This window comes from Solanum pennellii, chromosome 8 (assembly GCF_001406875.1).
Source record: "Solanum pennellii chromosome 8, SPENNV200".
In the NCBI taxonomy this organism is placed as follows: domain Eukaryota; kingdom Viridiplantae; phylum Streptophyta; class Magnoliopsida; order Solanales; family Solanaceae; genus Solanum; species Solanum pennellii.
In genome coordinates this window covers 40018820-40026448 of record NC_028644.1, presented here as the reverse complement: position 1 = coordinate 40026448, position 7629 = coordinate 40018820, and positions in this window count along the sequence as shown.

Here is a 7629-nt window from a genome sequence, read left to right as displayed (position 1 = left end):
TCTAAACACCACAGTTATACGATCACAACATACAAACACACAATCAAGTATATGGAAGACTTTACAATACCACCCAATACATATCAATCGCTATTAAGAGTTTACTGTCACATAGCATAAACCATAACCTACCTCCACCGAAGAATCGTGATCAAGCAAGCTATCTCCCCAATGCCTTTTGCTTTCCTCTTCGTTCTTCCTCTCTCTCGCTCGTTCTCCCTCTCTGTCTTTTTCATTTTCTTCTCTAGGTTCTTTTCTTTTACCCTAATTATCATATAATTCATTATGATAAAACTAACCCATTATTTAAGGTTATCTCCTTTAACCCTCCAAGTAAATAAATTATTAAACTCACCCCACTAATTGTATAAAGTTTGTCATGAATAGTCCAAAACACCCCTTTAAAAATTTTAACAGAAATTCGACCCAGATAGGTTACGCAACCTGTGACGGTCCGTCGTCTTTATGACGGTCCGTCCTGCAGGTCCGTCACAAAATTCAGAGAGTCAAATTCTGTAAAGGGTTTGTGACGGTCCGTCGTACCTACGACGGTCCGTCCTGCAGTTCCGTCGCGAAGTTCAGAGAGTCGATCTCAGTACCCAGATTTTCAGAGTTTAAGTGTTTTGGAACGAAGCCCCTCGACGGTCCGTCGTGCCTATGACGGTTCGTCCTACTTGTCGTCGAGGGTAATGAGAAAAGTAGCAGAAGAAAATTTACAAGTATGGGACGACGGAATCCATCACGGGCCGTCGTGACCATGACGGTCCGTCGCGTGGTCCGTCGACCCAGTCAGTTTTTATCAAAATAATCTTACTGCTCGAATCGACTAAACAGGTCGTTACAATAGATACCAATTTACCCATCGTTCGTCCCCGAACGATCACAGGAAGAAAAGCAAGGGCGAGAAAGAGTACCTGAATCTGTAAAAAGGTGGGGATATCTTTCTTGCATATCCGCCTCATTCTCCCAAGTAGACTCTTCGACTGGCCGATTCTTCCACTGAACCTTGATAGATGCAATCTCTTTTGATCTCAACTTGCGGACTTCTCTAGCTAGAATAGCAACCGGCTCCTCCTCATAAGACAAATTCTCATCAAGAAGAACTGAATCCCAACGAATAATGTAGTTTCCATCCCCATGGTACTTTTTCAGCATAGACACATGAAATACCGGGTGCACTCCTGAGAGTCCTGGAGGCAATGCCAATTCATAAGCCACCTCCCCCACGCGCTTCAAAACTTCAAATGGCCCAATATACCTCGGACTAAGTTTACCTCGCTTACCAAACCGCATCACCCCTTTCATGGGTGAAACCTTCAGCAAGACTTGTTCACCCTCCATAAAATTCAAGTCCCTAACCTTTCGATCTGCATATTCCTTCTGCCTGCTCTGAGCTGCTAGAAGCTTATCCTGAATGAATCTTACCTTATCTAACGATTCCCTCAAAAGATCGGTACCCCAAGGTCTTACCTCAAATGCATCAAACCAACCAATGGGAGACCTACATCTCCTCCCATACAGTGCCTCAAATGGAGCCATATCAATACTTGAGTGATAGCTATTGTTGTATGAAAACTCTGCTAAGGGTAAGAATTTATCCCAATGACCACCAAATTCTATCACACATGCACGAAGCATATCCTCCAACACCTGAATCGTTCGCTCAGACTGACCATCGGTCTGAGGGTGAAATGCAGTACTAAGATCCAGCCTAGTACCTAATTCAGCATGTAATGTTCTCCAAAACTTAGAAGTAAACTGCGTACCTCTATCTGATATGATGGAGAGTGGAACTCCATGCAATCGAACAATTTCCGAGATATAGAGTTTGGCTAACTTCTCTGCATTGTAAGTCATCTTGACCGGAATGAAGTGAGCAGACTTAGTTAACCTGTCAACAATTACCCAAATAGAATCAAACTTACCCAATGTCTTTGGAAGACAAACCACGAAATCCATTGCAATTCTTTCCCACTTCCATTCAGGAATGGGCATTCTCTGAAGTGTTCCTCCAGGCCTCTGGTGTTCATACTTTACTTGCTGACAATTCGGGCATTTGGCAACAAAATCAACAATGTCACGCTTCATTCTACTCCACCAAAAATGTTGCTTTAGGTCGCGATACATTTTGGTTGCACCAGGATGTATAGAGTACCTTGAACTATGAGCCTCTGTAAGAATAGTGTGAATCAAATCATCAACACGGGGCACACATACCCTTCCCTTAATCCTCAAAACACCTTCCTCATCAATTATTGCCTCTTTAGCCTCTCCTCGCAATACCATATCTCGAATTCGGCTCAGCTTCTCATCAGTAAACTGCTTCTCCTTAATCTTGTCAAGAAAAGAGGATCTTGCCTCCACACAGGCCAAAAGTCCTCCTTTCTCTAGTATTTCCAGCCTCATAAGGTCATTAGCCAAAGTCTGAACCTCTCTAGCCAATGGGCGTCTAGAAATCTGTAAGTGGGCTAAGCTACCCATGCTCCCTGCTTTTCTACTTAAAGCATCTGCCACAACATTAGCTTTTCCTGGGTTATACAAAATAGTGATATCATAGTCCTTCAGTAGTTCCATCCACCTCCTCTGCCTCAAATTCAAATCTTTCTGAGTAAAGACATACTGTAAACTACGATGATCTGTATAGACTTCACACTTGACCCCATATAGGTAATGTCTCCATTGCTTTAATGCAAATACTACTGCAGCCAACTCCAAATCATGAGTCGGATAGTTACGTTCATGCACTTTTAATTGCCTCGAAGCATAAGCAATTACATTTCTCTCCTGCATTAGCACTGCACCCAAACCAGAATAAGATGCATCACAATAGACAATGAAATTCTTACCTTCCACTGGCAAGGTAAGAATTGGTGCAGTAGTCAACAAAGTCTTGAGTTTCTTAAAACTTTCTTCACATTCATCCGACCATACAAAGGGAACATTCTGCTTAGTCAAATTTGTTAGCTGCGAAGCAATAGAAGAAAATCCCTTGACAAATCGACGGTAGTAGCTAGCTAAACCAACAAAGCTCCTTACCTCTGTAACATTAGTAGGTCTTACCCAACTCTTCACTGCTTCAATCTTAGAAGGATCCACCATCACTCCATCCTTAGAAACCACGTGCCCCAAGAAGGACACTGAATCTAGCCAAAACTCACACTTGGAGAATTTGGCATAAAGCCTTTTCTCCCTCAACAACTCCAATACAATTCTCAAATGCTCCTCATGTTCTTTCCTGCTCTTTGAGTATATCAGTATATCATCAATGAATACAATGACAAAGAGATCCAGATATGGCTTAAAAATCCCGTTCATCAGACTCATGAAAGCAGCAGGGGCATTCGTAAGCCCAAAAGACATTACTAAGAATTCGTAATGCCCATACCTGGTTCGAAAAGCAGTCTTTGGCACATCTGCTGCCCGTATTTTCAATTGATGATAACCGGATCTCAGATCAATTTTAGAGAAGACACAAGCACCTTGTAACTGATCGAACAAATCATCAATTCGAGGAATAGGATACTTGTTCTTAATAGTTACCTTATTCAGCTGCCTGTAGTCTATGCACATCCGAAGGCTTCCATCCTTCTTTTTCACAAATAAAACAGGAGCACCCCAAGGGGATGCACTTGGTCTAATAAAACCTTTCCCTAACAACTCCTGAAGTTGGGCCTTTAACTCCCTTAACTCAGCTGGAGCCATTCTATAAGGGGGGATGGAAATGGGGCGAGTACCCGGCTCCAGATCAATACAAAAATCAATATCCCTATCCGGTGGCATACCAGGAAGGTCTGCAGGAAACACATCCAGAAACTCACAGACTATCGAAACAGACTCAATCGAAGGTACTTTGGACGTATCATCCCTGAGATGTGCCAAGAAGGCTAAACAACCTTTACTAACCATCCTCTTAGCGCGAAGAAAAGAGATAATACGGACTGGGGTGGAAATGTAGTCACCCTCCCACACTAGCGGATCTGTCCCAGGCTTGGCCAATGTCACAGTTTTAGCATTACAATCTAAGATTGCAAAATTTGGGGAAAGCCAAGTCATACCCAGAATTACATCAAAATCAACCATTTCTAGGATAATCAAATCTACATAGGTATTGCTCCCTACAAAAGTCACAAGGCAAGACCTATACACCTTCTCAACTATCACAGACTCACCCACAGGAGTAGAGACACTAATAGGCATGTCAAGCAAATCGCAATGTAAATCAAGACCAGTAGCAAATGAGGAAGATACATATGAAAATGTGGATCCAGGATCAAATAATACAGAAGCCATGCAATCACAAACCAAAAGATTACCTGTGATAACAGCATCAGATGTCTCTGCTTCAGACCTCCCGGGGAAAGCATAACAATGGGCCCTATCACCTGTCTGTCCATTGCCCCTATCATGTTGCGCCGCAGCAGTTCCAGCTTGCCCGCCACCCCGATTGATTGGGTGACCACCATTACCTTGGCCACCACGTCCTCCAGAATGGAGGCCTCTCCCATAACCACCTCTACCTCTAACCATTGGGGGCTGTAACTCTGTTTTGGACAATACCTCCTAATATGTCCAGCCTCCCCACATCCATAACAAATCCTGGAGTCAAGCATAGGTCTTTGTGAAGGTGACGAAGTCTGAGGATAACCACCAAACTCAGTACCAGGAAGGTCTGCAGGGAACACATCCAGAAACTCGCAGACTATCGAAACAGATTCAATCGATGGTACTTCGGAAGTATCATCCCTGAGATGTGCCAAGAAGGCTAAACAAACTTTACCAACCATCCTCTTAGAGCGAAGAAAAGAGATAATACGGACTGGGGTGGAAATGTAGTCACCCTCCCACACTAGCGGATCTGTCCCAGGCTTGGCTAATGTCACAGTTTTAGCATTACAATCTAAGATTGCAAAATTTGGGGAAAGCCAAGTCATACCCAGAATTACATCAAAATCAACCATTTCTAGGATAATCAAATCTACATAGGTATTGCTCCCTACAAAAGTCACAAGGCAAGACCTATACACCTTCTCAACTATCACAGACTCACCCACAGGAGTAGAGACACTAATAGGCATGTCAAGCAAATCGCAATGTAAATCAAGACCAGTAGCAAATGAGGAAGATACATATGAAAATGTGGATCCAGGATCAAATAATACAGAAGCCATGCAATCACAGACCAAAAGATTACCTGTGATAACAGCATCAGATGTCTCTGCTTCAGACCTCCCGGGGAAAGCATAACAATGGGCCCTATCACCTGTCTGTCCATTGCCCCTATCATGTTGCGCTGCAGCAGTTCCAGCTTGCCCGCCACCCCGACTGATTGGGTGACCACCATTACCTTGGCCACCACGTCCTCCAGAATGGCGGCCTCTCCCATGACCACCTCTACCTCTAACTATTGGGGGTCTGTAACTCTGTTTTGGACAATACTTCCTAATATGTCCAGTCTCCCCACATCCATAACAATTCCTGGAGTCAAGCATAGGTCTTTGTGAAAGTGACGAAGTCTGGGGATAACCTCCAAACTCAGAAAAAGGCTGACTGGGCTGCGATGGACCCCCAGCTAAAGCCTGCAGGGAAGACTGAATAGGGCGGTTTTGGTAACCTCCTGAACTCTGCCCTCTGGAGTAAGAACCGCTAAACTCACCTCCCTTACGGAACTTCTTAGATGTCGACGCCATGGTGAAGTCGTCTGGCTTCACCCCCTCCACTTCTATCACAAAATCAACCACTTCCTGAAAGGATTTTGCTGCAGCAGCTACCTGTAAGGCTGGGATCCGCAAATCTGACCTCAATCCCTTCACAAAACGGCGAATCCGCTCTTGTGGACTGAAACAAAGCTGAGTGGCATACCTAGATAGTGCACGAAATTTAGCCTCATAAGCAGCAACAGACATCCTTCCTTGCTCTAGGCTCAGGAATTCATCTCTCCTCCTATCCCTCAAAGTCCGGGGTATATACTTCTCCATAAATAAGCTAGAGAATGATGCCCAAGTCATAGGTGGTGCCTGTGCTGGTTGACACTCAACATACGACCGCCACCACATTTTGGCATCCCCCTGAAACTGATAGGTCACAAACTCCACACCGAATCGTTCTACTATGTCCATCTTATGTAGCAGCTCATGACAATCAACCAGAAAATCATAGGCATCTTCAGATTCAGCACCCTTGAATACTGGAGGTTTTAACTTTAAGAACTTAGTGAAAAGTTCATGCTGATCACTTGTCATTATGGACCCTGTAGTCAATCGAGGAAACGTGCCTACTTCCAATGAGGCATCCATGCGGGGAGCCACAGCGGCTGCATGTTGTACCCCCTGAACCTGAGGTGCTGGTGCAGAAAACACTGGAGGTGTCTGGCCCTGATCAGATAACCCGCTAAGATAGGTAAGAACCTGGTTAATCATCTCTGGGGTAGGCTGGGGTGGTAATTCCTCATCTTGAACCTGCTCATTTCCCCCTTCTTCACCCTCTCTCACTACCTCATCAGTCGGTGGAGGAGTCACTGCCCTATTACTAGCTGGACCAGGTGTTTGTCCTCTACCTCTAGACGGCGTCCTCCTGCGACCTCTACCACGGCCTCTTGCCACTGCTCCTCCTCGAGCTGCGGTTCCAATGGTTGGCTCCGACGCACCCTGTCCTGCCGGTGCTGGTGTTGACACAGTTGTTGCTCTAGTTCTAACCATCTGCGAGATAGAGTGAGGATGTCAGATACCAATTTGTATCACCTAGATACCAATTGGACCCAAGTAATAGCACAAAAGAAAGAAAGAAAGGAGTTTTCCTAAAGTCCTATAGCCTCTCAAAGAAAAGTAAGGGCGTCCCCCTACCGTTCCTCAAGACTCTACTAGACTCGTTCTTGTGTGATGAGACCAACGAACCTAAAGCTCTGATACCAAGTTTGTCACGACCCAAAACGAGCCGCGAGTGGCACCCACACTTATCCTCCTATGTGAGCGAACCAACAAATCTAAACCCCAACGCTTACCAATATATAAATTTTGAATAACAAAATATACTGCGGAAGACCAAAACTCATTAGTATAACCAATTAAATAAACTTCTAAAATATAGTACTTATCATCCCCAAAATCTGGAAGTCATCACATCAAGAACATCTATCCTCAAATTTCTAAGTCTAAGAGTAATTAAGAACTAAAATTAGTAAAACGATGGTCCATGTCCGAACTTCAAAGACATCAAGACGCGAAAAAGAGAATCCAGCCCGAGCTAGGAATAATAGCTCACCCTGAAGTCTGACGTGCTGAAGACTGGCTAGAGTTGTGGACGAGACGAAGTCACTGGTGCACTTGCTGCACTCCACAAAACAACAAGAAGAACATAAAATTAGGGGTCAGTACAGGTACTGAGTAGGTATCATCGGCCAACTCAAAATAGAAAGCAATATATATATATATGGAATAATAATGCAAAACCGACCACAATACTCAAGAACATCTTCGAGGACTCAAGCCTCCACACCATACTCATTTGGGAATTAGATTCTTTGAAATCGAGTATATTAAGTTAGTTCAAGATTTCTTCTCTTTAATCTTATCGTGTCGGAACGTGACACTCCGATCCCCTAATGCTACGTGTCGGAACGTGACACTCCGATCC